The 17537-nt window shown below is 31.6% G+C and overlaps 1 protein-coding gene across 1 annotated transcript in view; it reads right to left on the bottom strand.

The window, feature by feature from the left end:
* The window catches only part of LOC133200444 (uncharacterized), a 121696-nt gene that overhangs the window by 15247 nt on the left and 88912 nt on the right, over positions 1-17537 (bottom strand). The window lies entirely within an intron of this gene.

Here is a 17537-nt window from a genome sequence, read left to right as displayed (position 1 = left end):
TCTATGCACAAGAACTGTATTTGAGGAACGTTCCTCTTTTATTTCAGATTGCTTATAATAAATATGTGTGTTTGTATATACAATGCTATATGAGGAACGTTCCTCTATCAATTTCAATTGATAATACATACTATATCCATGAACCCTAATACAGTTTATACTTGAGGAACGTTCCTCTACCAATTCTAATCAATGATACAACAAACATCAATTTAAATACACTGAACATTTGAGGAACGTTCCTCTTCCCATTTTAAAATATTATCAATATATACATGAATCTGAACCCAATGAATCTGAGGAACGTTCCTCTCCTAAATGTTGGCACTGGCTTCATAAGAGGAACGTTCCTCTCCTATTTGTTGGCAACGGGTTCATAAGAGGAACGTTCCTCTCCTATTGACACTGGCTTCATAAGAGGAACGTTCCTCTCCTATTGACACTGGCTTCATAAGAGGAACGTTCCTCTCCTAACTGTTGGCACTGGCTTCATAAGAGGAACGTTCCTCTCCTATTTGTTGGCACTGGTTTCATAGAGGAACGTTCTTCTCCTATTTGTTGACACTGGCTTTACAAGAGGAACGTTCGTCTCCTATCTGTTGACACTGGCTTCATAAGCCTGAACACATAACATATATGAGAAACGTTCCTCTTCCCATTTTAAATTTTAACTCTTTATACATGAAAACAGAGGATTTGAGGAAAGTACGCTGGTATCCCCTAAGGAGTAGATGACTCCTGTTGATTTTAAGATCACAAGATCACACATCAAGGATGAAACTTCTCTGGACAAAGAAAGATATTGTCTGCTTAAAATTTATATAAAAAAAAAAAAAAATTAAAGTTTGTAGGAAACTGAGAAAAAGATGTTGGTCAAATTTGTAACCCTTTTTGTAAATGTGGTGGTTTTTATGCATTTTAACCACAATAATTTTAAAGCCACAGAGTGCAAAGATTCATAATCAATTTGCATTTCCTGTACAGCATGACATGTTTCATTCATGGTTCACCATTCATTTGGTAATTCTTCTGGATCAAGTATAAAGAAATATTTTAAATGTATATCATTATTCGAGTGATGCGTCAATCATGTGATTCTTTCCATCTATCACTTAAGATTCCCGTTAACTTATGAATTAATAGATATTTTCTTATAGGAAAGGGAACACTGAAAAAGAGCTATGTTTAGGCCTACATGTACATTCTTGTGTAAAGGTGTGGAACAACCCCCCCCCCCCCACTTGAAAAAAAAAATCCTGGATTTGCACATATTGCTTGTAAATATCAAATCATTTAATTATTATTTTAAAGATGCAAACCTGCAACTTTAGTAAAGCAAAATGCGGTCATGATTTATGAGCCTTAATTTCATATGGTAAAGGGAACTGGGAGAGAATACAGTGTGTGTAAAGTACTGTCATGTAGCTCGATAAGTCTCTCTGTGATCTCGGGTCCGTGCATCGGTTGCAAAAATGATAAAAGGAATATAGGTAGAAACTGTTCCTTCACAAAATGTTTGGTACTTTGTAGTTTAAGTTGCAGGTCTTTCAAATGAGACCTCGAACGGGCGCACCATGTCTGAGGTGTTTGCACGCCAGAGAAGCTTCACTGCTCAATTGCCCTGAGTATCGTGCGAATAAGTAAAGGTCTAAATTTGAAGCCTTCACCAGCATCAGGTGACCTCTCAGACAAGTGACATTTTCCTCCAAGAGACATACAGAACTACAACAATCAATCAATCAAAAAGTTATACTGCATTCTCCTGAACACATACAAATTTACCACCGATTTGATATAAAGCTGCCATTAAAACATACACGTAGAAATTAAAAAGAAATGTAACAATGACAATTTTCTTAAATATTTAGAATTGTATTTAATATCTATATGAAATGATAAAAATTGAAACTAAGTATCCTTACCCTTAACTTTTCTAGTTTATTTCATCCGAGATTCAAATGTAAATGACCAATCAATTCTATTCGGTTGAACATCCACTCATTTAATGGAAAATCAAATAATATTACAGAAATGCGTTTCTACTGATATGTATCCCGGCCCGGTTTGTTCATACAATTCTTCATCGCATACATCAAGTGCTTGAACAAGAATAATTATTTGTCCGTATCACAGTATGATACACAGGTACATGTAATATATCATTGTCAATTTCTCCATTTCTTAATTCCCCATTCAATCAAACTACAGAACATTGTCTTCTGATGAATACTATTCCTGCTAGTCAATTAAAGCAAGCTCTTCATGTGCAATTGACCTACTGAATGGAAACACGGTGCCACTATTTGAAGAAATGTCAATCAAGACACTCCACACTGAAATGATTGTGGGTGTGTTATCAGACTTTGGGCATGTGGATCTCTCAAACATAGCAAACCCATGTTCTCGATGTCAGCTTAGAGTATAGTCATGAAACAGAAAAACTACTTTGCTGGATAAAAAACGCGGCTATGTTAAGGCTGTCCGAAGGCTTAATATGCATTGAAAATACGCTATTATATTTTGAGCTAGATTTTGATTTCAATTTGTAATCTATGTATACATGTGCAGTAAATTTGTGATGAGAGTTTAATAACGTATTGAGAAAATGCATAATTATGATGTTACATGACTGTGTTGATCACGTGGCGGACACTTATAAAATTTCCTAATTGTTGCACAAAAATCCTATCGGCACAAGTGAAAAACAAAATTATTGAGAATAGTTTGTTACATAAATCAATCAAACGTATTCTTGGGTATATATAAAGTGCTGGGGGCAAGTCTGAGTTTTCCTTCTTAAGAAAATATTTCACGAGAAATTCAACTTACCCACATACAAGGGGGCATTTTCCACTCTTCATCGCAATTTGTACAAAGTAGGATAAATTACATACGATCCCCCAGCAAAATTCAGTTAGAAGACACACTTCTCCAGTAGATTCACTTAGAACATCTTCAGTTCATCTTTATTAATCACTTGTGCCAGTCTAATATATGCATGATTTATAAATTCTAACCCTGTCTACGGACGTGTAAGGGGGAGCATTTCATATTCATTTTTTATTATTGTCTGAATACGTACATTATCAGAAAGAGAAAGGAATAACGATATTCTATTGCAAATAATCACCATCATAACAGCACATAGAAACTTTAACCAACAATTCAGACACCCGATTTAAACATCAACGTCGAAATAAAATCTACATGCCATGGGAAGGAATGTAAAAGTTATGACACTTTCCCCGTCATGACTGCTCAAGTTTGCAGTGACTTGACGTCATATTCTATTATGACGTCATATCTTGGTATTTCAGAGAAGTAACAACGGCTGGTACACTGTGATATTTATCGGACAGCCTTATCCTAGCCGCGAACAGGATGTTGCAGTCACTCACTATTAAGGATGTATCAAGGTACATAAGCAAATATTTATTTAAATGTATGATAAATCTTTATGTATACCATGTATTGTTTGCATAAAAAATGGAAATAAAAGATTTAATCAATAACTTTGTCAAAGTTATTATAGCCTATTGAAATGCTAGATTAGACACTTCTAAATAACAGTAAATTATGAATGAGAAATTTATTGTTTTGATAAATAAACTAATGTGCATTTGGTTTCAGTGTAATCTATCCGGTCATGACACCTGTTGCAGCAGCAGTTCATTACTGAAAGAAGGATCCTAAACAAATCAAGTATGTAGTCATAATTATCATTGAGAAAATTAGAAATTCTTTGACATCCAGTGTATGTTTTCAAATGTTGTGCATAGCAGCAATGAGACTGCTTGTTTTTATTTTATTTATTTATTCTGTTGGGGTGGAGGGGGGGGGGGTCCATGTTGATGATTTAAGAGAAACACTAGGGCTGTGTATTGAGCAAAAAAAATTGATACGATGCGATATTTTATTATGCGATATCCGATATATTGGATTCTTTAACAAGTCTATAAAAAAAGTCTTATGATTCATTTAATGCATGAATTTTATAAAAACTAATTGTTTTATATCCCATTTCGAAGTTCTTGTCTCACTGTCATAACAAATTACACTTCAAATTCAAACTTTTAATGAATGTGAAAAAAAACATTTTAAATAAAGTTGTCTATGTATTTTGTAATATATTTATCTAAGATGTGCTATCTCCTTAATGATTATATCATTATTGATCAATTTTAATTCAAAACAGTGAAAAAATATAACCTTTGGTGATTGAAATTCCCAACTTTTTCACAGAATTAAAAGAAAATCTGCCTGTCCGATACATATTGGAAGTTCTTTTTTCGATACGATATATTCTTAAATATTGATACGTATTGATTATTCGATATATTGATACAGCCCTAAAAAACACATACACGTAAAAAAGACATCACACACACAATTATTTTTAATAAGAAAACTGATGCCTAAACAATAAAAGTTTTTTTGGAAATAACATTCCTTGTTCATGTTGTTCATGATAATGTTATGCAGTCAAAATACCTAACCCATGTAAATTAGTAGGAGTTTTTTGTGTTGGGACAAAACTTTTGACATTTGTTTCCCAAAAGTAAAATTGATAATAATTCTTATTGATATCTTTCTCCTTAAAAAAATTGCTCATCTCCCATTAAAAACACTGAACTCCTATATAACATTTTAATAATATTTATAATATACTAAGTAGAGTTTTTTCTTCATATAATATTTGTGTAAAATGGAATGACTTGACATATACATGTATTGAAGAGGTACATTATTTCCAAAAGATTTTTTCAAGTTTTTTTTTTCTTGCATTTTGAATTATTTGGAAAGACCCAGTATTTCTAATGTGAAGCTGTATTTGCTTTCTTTTATCAAACATTGATTTGATAAAGAAAATGCTAAAGCCCAGTTCCATCCATATGTCATCCCTGCTTCACTAGGTGCTCAGCACTGTTAATTTCAATGGCGTTAGAGAGCAGAGCATGCCAATTCACCCAGGCTCAGGGGAATAATGTCACAGAAGTAATGTGTTTAAACTAAACAGAGCCCTGTAGTTTGTTTATACATCCCCCGATACTAAATGGCTTCACGGCTTAATTCACATAGTGTTCACTGGTCAATTGTTTATACTTTCCCAAGATATTATTACATATAACTCTGCTTTTTTGTATTTTATTAAGCTTATCTGTGTATGAATTAGTACTTATATTGGAATCAAGTGATGTTTTTTAATTACCAGCAACAGTGACCTTGTCAAAGATCATACTCAGCCATATAGAAACTTGTTCTTGATAGTTTTGCTAATAGTTAACTTGAAATGTTTTTGAAAAAAGACAAATCCAATTAAATCTTCAATAATGTACTCTTTGAAAAAAGTCTGCTGCATGCAGGTAGCATACAAAAGGGATACTTCACAAGATTGTGTAAAATAATTGTTTTCATCACTCACACTAACAACATCATAATTCTCAACTAAGTATATTATATGTTTGAGAGACATCATAAATGCTAAAAAATCACAATTAAAAAATTAAAAAGAAATTAAATACGTGTTAACAGTACCTGATAAAAATAATAATAATGTTATTTCTAATTGAATACTCAATTCTGAGTAACAGTTTCAATAATCGATACTCACATCATTCGATGCTTAACCACGATTTTGTATTTATTTATTCATTATGTAAAACCGGAGTAAAAAAAAAAAAAAATAATTGAAGAGGCTCATGCTTACATCACATGCTTGATATGTTCTTATGTCCATTGATTAAATATCTTAATTTATTCTTATAGCACTTGTCAAGCCATAAAGAGATTTCTTGATGATTTAAAAGAGTTAAAGAAAATCTTCCTATATTATTTCTCCATAATGAAAGCTGATAAGACAGAGGCTATATAAATTGACCTGTAATTTTACAGATGACATGGGCTGTTAATCTTGCTGTAGCTGATCACTAGATTATCAATCCCAAATGACCCACTCTGCAATCCTAGATACAGTGTATCTGTGAAATTCTGATTTTGCTTGTTTCTGCAAACTTGCCAATAAATCACAGAGACAGAATCGGATCTAGCAATTTGGAAAAGGGGAAATAGGTGAAGGGGGGGGGGAGGGCTAGATCGATATCCAGTTAATAAAACAGAATAATTGTATTACTCATTACAAAATATTCTTTAAATGTTAATTTTATAGAATCTTCTAAATCAATACATATTTTTTAAAGTGTTCCAGAGGAAATATGGATTTTTTTCTTGCCCCTCTGGATCAGGCGATGTTGTTTTCACATTTTACAAATATTAATTTCTCATGTTGCTTTGCATGTGTATTTAGTACAGGTGTTCTTATATCAGTGAAAAATTATTGAGAGGGACATTAAACAACATACAAACAAACATGTAGACCATATATCATTCTCCTCTTGCTATTTTTTTTTGTGATGATTTTAGTGATGATAGTTAGTATATATGTTACATCTAAAGTTACTTAAATGGTCCTTATTTTTTTTAAATAATCATTATTTAGTCATATACAAATGACTGATATACATATGTTTATGTTTTTTTTTTTTTTTTTTTTTTTTTTTTTTTTTTTTTTGACTAGAGTGTTCTAAGGAACGCATGTGTCGCCTACTTTTACTTCATTGAAAATGTTAATAAATGTAAGAGTGGTCAGCTATTTATTTGCTACTATAGCCGCGATTATAGTTCATGCATTTGGCGGCAAAGAATAAAATCCATGGATAGTAAGCCGGATTGCTATGGAGTCTAACAATCAAATAGAAATATAAATCTCCAACCCCTCAAAGCTAAAATGAATATTACAAAAATATATTATTAAAAATAATTATTTATCACTAGTTATTTCAAACAACACCGTGTCCTTCAAAAGAGACTTCAGTCTGTCATTACCGCAATTGTCAGTCTACATCATCCATTTTGGAATACCGATCCCGATGTACTTTCATAGTACTTTAAAAATTTCAGTTTTTGTGGTTAGTGTATATCATACAGTGTCAAAGTACATTGTCAACCTGTATAAATGCTAATTATCAAATCCCTGCCTCTCTAAATTCAAAAGACATAAGTTAATTTAAACCGTCTGCAGTATATTTTGCAAAGAAAGTCAAAGGTCAAGGTCAAATGGACTGTTACGCTGGTATTTTTTTCAAAATATTTTATTACAAACAGTGCTTATGCTAAATAGCCTAGACTCAGCTCTTAAATGTCAAAAATAAGTTGAATATCGGCACTGTAAACTATTTTAAAAAGTAGGTCAAAGGTCAAGTTCAAGGGTCAGGAGGTCGGTAACCATTGTAAAATACAAAAGCCATTGTGCAAAGCTATACATGTGCAAAATATGAAATCCATACCTTTTACAGTTCTCGAGATATAAGGTGTGACAGACGGACAGATGGATGGACAGACAAACAGACGCTGGGTAAAGTGATCCTTAAGTGCCGCTCTGCTCTGCAGGCAACACAAAAATGATGTCCAAAGTTTTCTTACAAAGTTTAATTTTGTATTACCATGTAACAATTTACATAAAGGACGTGACTTAAAAACAATTCATTGAATATAAAATTCTGCACTCAGTATTGGAACTGCCCAACTTGCTGACTTATAATAACTGGAAGTGAACATTGTCAATTTATTCCGATATTTATCCTGTTCTGAAACTCAGCAATCAATGTCAAAACTTGATACCCTCTCCCAATCCAGCCAACTTGATTTGCAGTCAAGACCTTATTATCTAATTAGATCATTGTAGTCATTAACATTTACATCTACCACACTTACAAGGTTAAGATAATGTAAAATGTAAAACACTTTTTTGAGGCCAAATGATAAGTATTCTTATTTTATTTTTAAAGATTGCTCTGAAGTGTGTAATGTTTTACCGATAAGAGCATTATTAACCTAAGGGACTGGGAATATATACTTCTATACATTGACCATAGAATGCTGTTTGATTTGCTATCTAGAAATACTTCAATTTTTTAAAGTGCTAAGCATAGCTAAGAATAGCTGCAGTGCTTTAATTTTTGTCACCAGTTGGCAATTTGATTTCGTGTTTTAGGATAACTGCCACCTATGGGCCTTAATATATATTATCTGTGCAGGTTATTTTTTAAAATAAGTTTTACTAGCGATACAATATACTATACTAATGATTGCTTTGTGTCAAAGGACAATTAAAAGAGCAGTGTGGAAATATAGTTTCTGATTAAGAATTTAAGTGGGAAAAATAATTTTCAAGAAAAAAACTCTTAGTAAGTTAAAAACAATTAAATTCTGCCTTAATGACTTGCAATTGTAAGCTACATTACCTACATTCCTTTTGTCTTTTTAAATATATTGACATTATCCTAATTTTTAAGGAGTTGGAATCGAAATTGTCTAATCAGTTCAATTACAGAATGTTAAATTCTCTTAATTAATTGCTTCATCTACTAACTGCAGATCTGTATCTATTATTAGACCCTGACTGATATAAACTTTCAGCAAGTAATCAGATATCATCATATCATCAGCACTGGTCTTCACTGTCCATGAAGCCTGTCGCCCTGCAGTCTCAAGGGATAAATAGGGGATATAGTTGCAAGAGCTGGTTTAAGGCAAATCACATAATGTTTCCCTAGCATATATGATTGGCAGTGATTGATATCAAGTAATCTGTGAACAGGGCATGAGCAATATGTCAAAGTCAGTTGTATAAAGAATGATCTGGAGAGGGGGGAGGGTGTTAATAGACAAATCACTATAGAGTCAATACTTCATTTTATAAAGACACAGATTTCAGTTTTTGAAGTTTATCTGAAAGGTTACTAATGCAAAGTAAAAATGAGAATCAGAATTAAAGTAAGTTCTTGTAGATTAAAGGAGAATACATATATAAAACTCATGAAATAAATTTGACAGCTGCACTTTTCTTTGGAAAAGGATAAATGAAACTTTTCCAAATTATTACCTTATAATTATTATCATATATAACAGATAACAAATTAAAACTTGTGAGAGAGATTCTAATCTGATGTCTAAGATACAATATCTATTTCAAAGAAAGGATGAATAAAGATAATTTATGTGAGGAGTATGGGCCTCTATTATGACGTCACAAAATAAACACTTCTCTGAGAACATTACCTTTTGTTTTTCAAGATTATACATGTATTTTCATAATTCTTAGCAAAGAAAATTTCAAAATTTTAATCCAAGTTCTCCATTTTTCACTGTTTTTTTAAAAATCTCATTTTAGGTGAGACATCATACAAAATCTTCTTACCACTATACAAATATTTTCTAATAGTCTATCTCTGCCACTTTATCTTTAAATCACAATTTTGAAAATCTGGAGGGTCCTTAATTTATTACGTTATTTAAATTTTAAAATGTGATACTGAATGTGACATTTTTCCAACAGATGATGACCCTAAAGAATTTTTTGATGAAAAAAGCAGTTATGAACCTTTGGAGACCAAGGAATTGGATACAGGTGTTCTCCCTATTACCAGTATAAAGGAAGATATAACTGAGAAAGAACCATGGTGATCCTCAATGATATGGTTTAGTTTCGGTGTTTTAAATTAAAAAACCATGGATGTTAACCCAGGTAGACATTGTAGAAAGTAATGTGAATGCCTTTCAGTGAAAAGGGTTGCATATTGTTTGAAATGCTTTCTAGAAGTAGTAATGACAATTTTGAAATTCCTGAATTGTATTTTGTAACTAAGGCACTTTAAGCTTCCTAATATACTAGTATGTACTAGGCAAGAGTTTTTGTTACAACATTGAATAGTTTAAACATACAATAAAATCAAGTACAACAAAATACTGGAATTCTTGTAATAAGTTTTAACATCATGTTGAATTTTAAATGTTCTTGAAAATGTGTGCAATGACAGAACAATTATTCAGAGAGGAAGATTATTTTGGGGATTTTGGAGTTTTAATATATTAAATATGGAAGCCCTTTCATTTGTTCTGCAATTAATTTTCCTAGAACTAATCTCAAATGCATCATATGTCATCCAGGTCCCTTGAATTCGTGTTGATACATATATAATGTACATTGCACATACTTGTACTTAAGTCAAATATTTCTTTGTGCATGATTAATATAATGCTTTAACATAGCTTTATTATACCCCCCGCAAACGAAGTTTAGGGGGGGTATATTGGAATCACCATGTCCGTCTTTCTGTCCGTCTGTCTGTAGACAAGATTTTGTCCTGGGCGTATCTCGGAAACTATTGCATAGATTTGTCTGAAAATTTGTACACTTATTATTCACCATATGAAGGTGTGCACCTGGTATTTTCATCATAATTGAATAATTTTTCTGCATTTTACAGGTGTTTTTTTTTTTCATTTTTATTATGTGGTTTTGTCCTGACCTTTACTCAAAGACTATTTCATAGAATTGTATGAAAATTTGTACACTGATTATTTACCATATGAAGATATGCACCTGGTATTTTCAACATTATTTGATAATTTTTCTGCATTTTACAGGTTTTTTATTTTTCCATTTTTTATGGATTTAGTCATTTTGGGTTTATTTCTAAGGTTTGAGACACAGAATCTAGAACATCTGTACAAAAATGTCAACTACAGCTTAAAACTATTCATTAAAACAAAAAAAAAAAAATCACCAAGTATTAAAAACAATTTTTACATTACACAGCAGATAGTGTAAATCCATTTGTCCCTTGGGACTAATGAGTGGACATCATCCAGTTAGAGATAAATTAATGAGTTCAGTGTGGGAAGTTGTTAGGGCATCTCTGATCAAGCATGTGTTATCTATATCTCCTTGGAATTTAAAGATCTCTGTTCTTTAATTCCCTTAATTGTAATTTATTGTCTGTCATAGTACATAGTTACTGGATGACCAGCCTTTCATTTTTAAAATGAATTTGATATAAAGTTATCAAGATTAATTTGATTTTGTAATTAATTGATTTTTTTTTTAACAATCAATGCAGAATGTCATGCTTCAGAAAGATGACAGATAGTTGCAATTTATTTTTTCAATGTATTAAAAAACAATGTAACTACAATGTATTGGTATTGATGTTTTATTACGTTATTCCTTGGTTTCATTCATTAAAAAAATATAATGAGCAATTATTTTTTCACTCTAAATGTTAATAAAAAAACACCTCTTAGATCCATAAAATACACATGTGTTAGTGATTTGGCACCTCTGAAAAACCCAGCGGGGGGTATTTGTCCCTTTTGGACAGTTCTAGTTAAAATATACTTATTTAAAATTTCAAAATGACTTTTCATATATATATATTTTATAGTGTTTACGAATAAAAACAAAAAAAAGTTTCTGCAAATATGTACTGCATTTCATGTACTAAAGAGGAACCTTCCTTCAATGCTTTATGCATGCATAGAGAGGAACGTTCCTCCAATGTGTCATACGTAAACATGCAGTGTAAGATGTTTAAAGATATAGGAAAATTTGAGAGAGGAACGTTCCTCAAATGCCTGATGTTTGGTCATGCATGAGTTGTCTACAGATATGTGAATTTGAGAGAGGAACGTTCCTCAAATGCCTGCTGTAATAAACTTTATGAATAAGGTATCAACAGATAGAAATCTGAGAGAGGAACGTTCCTCGCATGTGAATGTCTATAAGATGTTTAGATATAGGTAAATTTCAGAGAGGAACGTTCCTCGAATGCCTTATGTTTGATCATTCATGAGGTGTATACAGATATGTGCACTTAAGAGAGGAACGTTACTCAAATGCCGGATGTGTTAAGATTCATGAGGTATTTAAAAATACAAGTTTATAAGAGAGAGGAACGTTCCTCTCTCTGCCTGATGTGGTAAGATTCATATGGTATTCAAAAATCGAGTATATAGGAGAGAGGAACGTTCCTCTCTCTGCCTGATGTGGCAAGATTCGTGGTATTTAAAAATACGAGTTTATAAGAGAGAGGAACGTTCCTCAAATGCATTATTGTAACAAATAATTTGAAATGTATAAAGAGGAACGTTCCTCAAAAACCTTTAAAAAACACCAAAAAGTGAACTTGTGGAGACACATATAAGGTTTTTCCGACCAAAATGACTTCAGATTGTAAAAACTGGGTAAAAAAAGGAATTTTGATTTTCTCTTTTTGATTTGGATTGTGTTTTAAACACTTTGCCCTTCTACGGAACCGAATTGGTGCCAATTGGATTCACTTTATTTTTCACTTTACACTTTATTCTGTTAAATCTGTTAAGTTTCCTCTTAAATCTGTAAAATTTTGCACTTTAATCTTTATATTTTGCACATTAATTTTAAAAATTTTCACTTTAGTGATTTAATCAGTATAATTTACAATTCAACTTGTAAAATTTAATCATCATTCTTTAAAATTTACGTTAAAATTTGTAAAGTTTTAGATTTTATTCTGTATAATTTACAATTACATCTGTACCATTTACACTTATATCTGTACATTTTACTCTTCAACTTGTCACATTTACACATTAATCTGTAAAATGTACATTTTAATCTGTATAGATTACATTTTAATATCTTTAATTAATCTTTTGATAGCTGTATCATCCGCACGATCATGTCTCCATGAATAAACAGCATGCTATAATTAGAGTTTATATTTTAGTCTAACAATTACTGTGAAAGATAATCATTAATTACTTATCTGATTTTAGCATTGAGTTTAATACACATTCGAAGCGATTCTAGCTTTATTTTTTTTTTTTTTAAGAGAGCAATATTCACATTTTTCGACGAAATTTTATCAGGAATTCGCTCTTGTATATATGTTGACAGATTGTGATAAACACTTTTGAAATGATGTGTCATTTAAATCTTTCTTATACATAAAATTGGTTGATTAATAATTATCAAATAAATGAGTTACAATTCACATGCATTGACGAACACAGGTTTAGATATATTCGGAGGGGGGAGAGGGTTCAAATGAAAACACAAACTTCAATTTTTGTCGTTAACAAAGGTTTAATAGCATAAAATTCTTTTCTTAAAAAAAAAAAAAAATCCTTTGTTTATGGGCTGGGTCGATTCATCCCCTAAAAATAAACTGGAATCTTTCTTACACTTTGATCAAGGTAATGCACTACAACGATCAAAGGTCCCGAGTGAATGGAACTGAATACTTTTTCCTGCTTTTATCTCTTGTCATTCAGGGCTAAATGTCAACCGAGAATAACATGTGAAGTTCAATTGTTCTATTAGTATTTAGTGGGTACATATAATAACAGTGGATTAATTTGCCAGTCTATTCATGAAAATCACATAAAAAGTATAAAAATAAGACAAAAAAAATTATACATTAGTTTTTTATTTTTTCTAATAAATCACTCAGTCTTAATTTTAATTTTTTACAAAAAAATATATTTTCTGTTTTCATGCAATATACCTGGATAGGTACAAATCAACATTGCATGTATAGTCAATTCCGCATAAAATTCCTGTCTAGCAGGGAGATCGAGTTTGACGAGAGATTTTGAATATTAGCAAGTGTGGTGTGCCATTTTGGTTGCACTGTCTGTAAGTTGAGACATCGAAAGACTGACCGCAGAATGAATACAGTTGCAGGGAATTTATTTCACGGAGTTTTAGACAAAAATTTGATGTGGTCGACCTAGAAAAAATCAAGATGGCGGCGATGCGTACCCTACGAAATATTAGGTATGGGCTTATATATATATATATATATATATATATATATATATATATATATATATATATATATATATATATATATATATATATATATATATATATATATATATATATATATATATATATATACTTTAAATCAAGAAGAATAACACGAAAAACCTCAGTAAAGCTTTAGGCCTCTCATTCTTTCTTCAGAAGCTTAACAAAAAAACTTCTGAAGATAGAATAAAATGCCTAAAGCTTTACTGAGGGTTTTCGTGTTTTTCTTCTTTATTTTAAGTATTTTATTCCGACCACTGAGACCTTTTATTGGAATATATATATATATATATATATGTTACATTAAATATGTGTAATCAGGAATTTCATGTATTTCCTGAATTTTAGGAAAAACATGAAATTCCTTTTTAAGCGCTAAGCGCAGCGCAAAGCGCTTTCTGTCATCTTAAATCTACTTCCGTTCGCGATCCAGCGCCACTAAGCAAGTTAGGTAACTCCACTGGGTTTTTCTAAAAATATGCAACTGGAAATCCCCGACGCTCTTTCGGCTATTTTAGTGTAATACTGCGTTACGTGTTCTAATAATAGGAGTCAATTAGTAAGGTAAAGAGTATGCATGTACATTTACGAAAATCCACTGTTTGTAGATAGGGGCGGTTCTTATCATTATACATTGTAGTTCATTTAAAATCGTGTCGGCACACACCACTTGTGTACCATGTAGCTAACAATTGCTGCATCTATGGCGCCCTAAAAACGTTTTTTTTATATGTCATGTACATATATTGTAGTGATAGAATAAGTACATATTTTTAAAACTCAGATTGGATTTTAATAAGTATTTAAAGCTCAAACTGGAATTAAGTTATTTAGTAGAACATTTCGCATAAAATTGATTTACAATGTACTTACATATGTACGTTCTATATAATTTATATCCATATTAACTAATATTTCTTCTTCTAGACCCTTATTTCAGACAATGTAACTAAAAACAAGTCTTCCTATTATCACCCTTGCACCATGCAGGGAGCTATCAATGAAGCTGATTTTCGCATCTCAGTATCAATTAGTAACAGACTGGAATGCATTCATGAACTTTCTATACTTTTGTCTACTGTATACTTGTAATATGGGTAAAAAAAAAATATGATGTAAATAATTCGCAAGGAAAGGCAGTTTGCGACTGTACGTACACGTAGGGAACGTGCACGTGGTGGCTGTGTTTTCAACGAATCCACTTAGATAGGAAAACTAATTTCTCGGAAATATTGATGACAAATATTGTGCTTTAAAATTGTGTGTGCAGTGCGCAAGATCTGGCAGAAAATGCAAAAACCTTAATTAAACGTTCTTAGCAATGGACAGGAATAGCGCTGATGAAATGTTAAGCATACTTGTGTTTGGAACCTAGGAAGAAATAGTTTAGGTAAAGATGTGCGTGTGCTGCCGATTTGTCTGCTAAGCGACTTATAATTAATGAGGACTAAATAAAAACAGAATAAAACAATGTTGTATACCTTCATAAAGATTTATTCATACTTGAGATTAATATACTGTCTTTTCTTTCTTGGGTTGTTGAATTATTTATCATGGAAATAGCAGAAAAATTACGAGTCAATCATTTTGAGTATTCTTTTTTATCTAACACACAAGTGCTGTGGAATTTTTTTCCCTCTCGACATGTTTTGCGTGGTAGTTAATTTAATACATAAACAAGTAAAGATTGGTGTAAAGTATGAAATATCCGTAAAAAAAATACTGAAGCATTTAAGTATTTCAACAAGAGTCCAAAAATTACTTTTGGGGTTTAAATGACATATTTTTATTCCGAAGAAGAAAAGTATAATTTTTTTATTTTAAAAAAGTAAAATTTACAAATCAGATACATATATTGTAGATCAACAGAAAAGACTTATTTTAGATGCTAATACATTATAAATCATGTACATGTATATGAAAATCAGATATAAAGGGAAGCTCTGAATGTGTTATCATCAAACGAAGAAGACAAATATGATATCCTATATTTACCAATTATCTCTGACAAAATGACGTAAACTCTACGGGTGCTCATTTCGTAGACTTTTGTCACATGATGATGCCGATATGCTGCACAGCGCGATGAATGTGAAGTGTTAAAAATGTATAATGCACAGCTGTAGCATATTCAGAACAAAATGAAATATATAGTCTAAGTTTTATTTATCATTAATAAATACCAGACGCTTGTAGCGATTGTGTAAATATCTTACACACTCCAATAATTGTATTTCTTGTAAAATCCTTTCTATAGATTCGTAAATTCATAAATCGCTTATGAATATGAAAAAAAAGAAGAAAAATACTAAAAACAATTAAGTGAGAATACTAGTATTCGATATTTTCTAGATCTTTAATTCATAACTATAATAAATATGTTATCAATAAGGAAATATTTTATCGACGCAATAAAAAAATAGCATCTTATTTTTCCGAGTGCACTTTCTAAATTTAATTCACAGTCACAAACAGCCAATCTTCAATTTGAAAAACTCGTAAACACGGGAAGAATTATTAAAAATTATCACCAGAACATTTTAGCTATCAGTGTTGCACATTAATGAGAAGAATATCAGCGACATTTTCAAGTGTTCAAAATTATTTGAAAATATACATTTTCCAGCAAATGTATAGCTACATTTATAGTCTAAATTTGGTCGGAAAACTCATCGACCACCCCCCCCCCCCTTTCCAATGAATTGCGATTTATACGCAAACCTACCTCTTATAGACTCCTATAAGGCGATGGAGAACGAAAACATTTTTACGTTCTTTTTTTCGTTTCTTTCTTTTTTTTCATTAGGTTTGAGAAATACATTACTGTTTGGACTAAATATCTGTTATTTAACTTTTATATATTGGTTGTTTTAAAAGAAACGGAGAATCTTGAACCTTCAAATATTTCCCCGTGCGGTTTGAAAAGGTGGATATGCTTTATTTTAAAGTGAATATGTATCGAAGAACTGTGCTCGCCCCAGCTCGGTCGCACTGTCAACATAACACTTCTTCCAATACAACAGACAATTTAAATTCAAAATATTCAAACATTGCTTAGCGCTTCCCAGTACTTTCAGTACTTTGATTTGCTTAGGGAATACACGTATTCTAACGTCAAGTGCCTATGAGGCAAAGATAAGAAAATCTCTGTTTGGAAGAAATCTAATGAATGTCGATGGGGGTATGTACGGGACTCCGTTTGGGCAGGGAAAGACAAGGAGTTATATCATAGTTAAATCTATGTTTGGAAGAAATCTAATGAATGTCGATGGGGGTATGTACGGGACTCCGTTTGGGCAGGGAAAGACAAGGAGTTATATCAGCGATGTTGTTGGGATGTGGTGTGAATACCCTTGCATCTATTAATGGGAATATAAAATCTTATATTTATACTTAAACTCGTGGCCAGTTTTGCTAAAAACTTCAGATATGGTGCCTGGATTTTTCAGGACGATGATGCTCCTTGCCATGTTTCTAAGGCATCGAACAACTGGAAAACGGAAAAACATTATTCCAGTACTACCATAGCCTGAACTTAGCCCAGACATTAATGTAAAAGAAACTGTTTGGAGAGGTTAAAAAATTAGATTAAGAGACGCTTACATGACATTTAAATCAAATCAGGTCCTTTCTGCCTATTCACTACCAAAAAAAAAAGTTTATATCAAAGTCTAACCAAACGTATTAAGGCTGCTTTGAAACCCAACGGACATATCACAAAGTACTAATCATATAAGGTTAGTTTATGCAGTTATTTACAATTAAAATTTACGTTTTGATATGTACATAGATCTAAGAAGAACATCGGCCATATTGGGAACACACTTATGGTCAACTGTTGTATTTT

This window comes from Saccostrea echinata, unplaced genomic scaffold, assembly GCF_033153115.1.
Source record: "Saccostrea echinata isolate AGI-Se365-2 ecotype Australia unplaced genomic scaffold, CSIRO_AGI_Sech_v1 ptg000040l, whole genome shotgun sequence".
In the NCBI taxonomy this organism is placed as follows: domain Eukaryota; kingdom Metazoa; phylum Mollusca; class Bivalvia; order Ostreida; family Ostreidae; genus Saccostrea; species Saccostrea echinata.
Note: the sequence above shows the minus strand (reverse complement) of the source record. Positions and strands in the feature narration are given on the sequence as shown.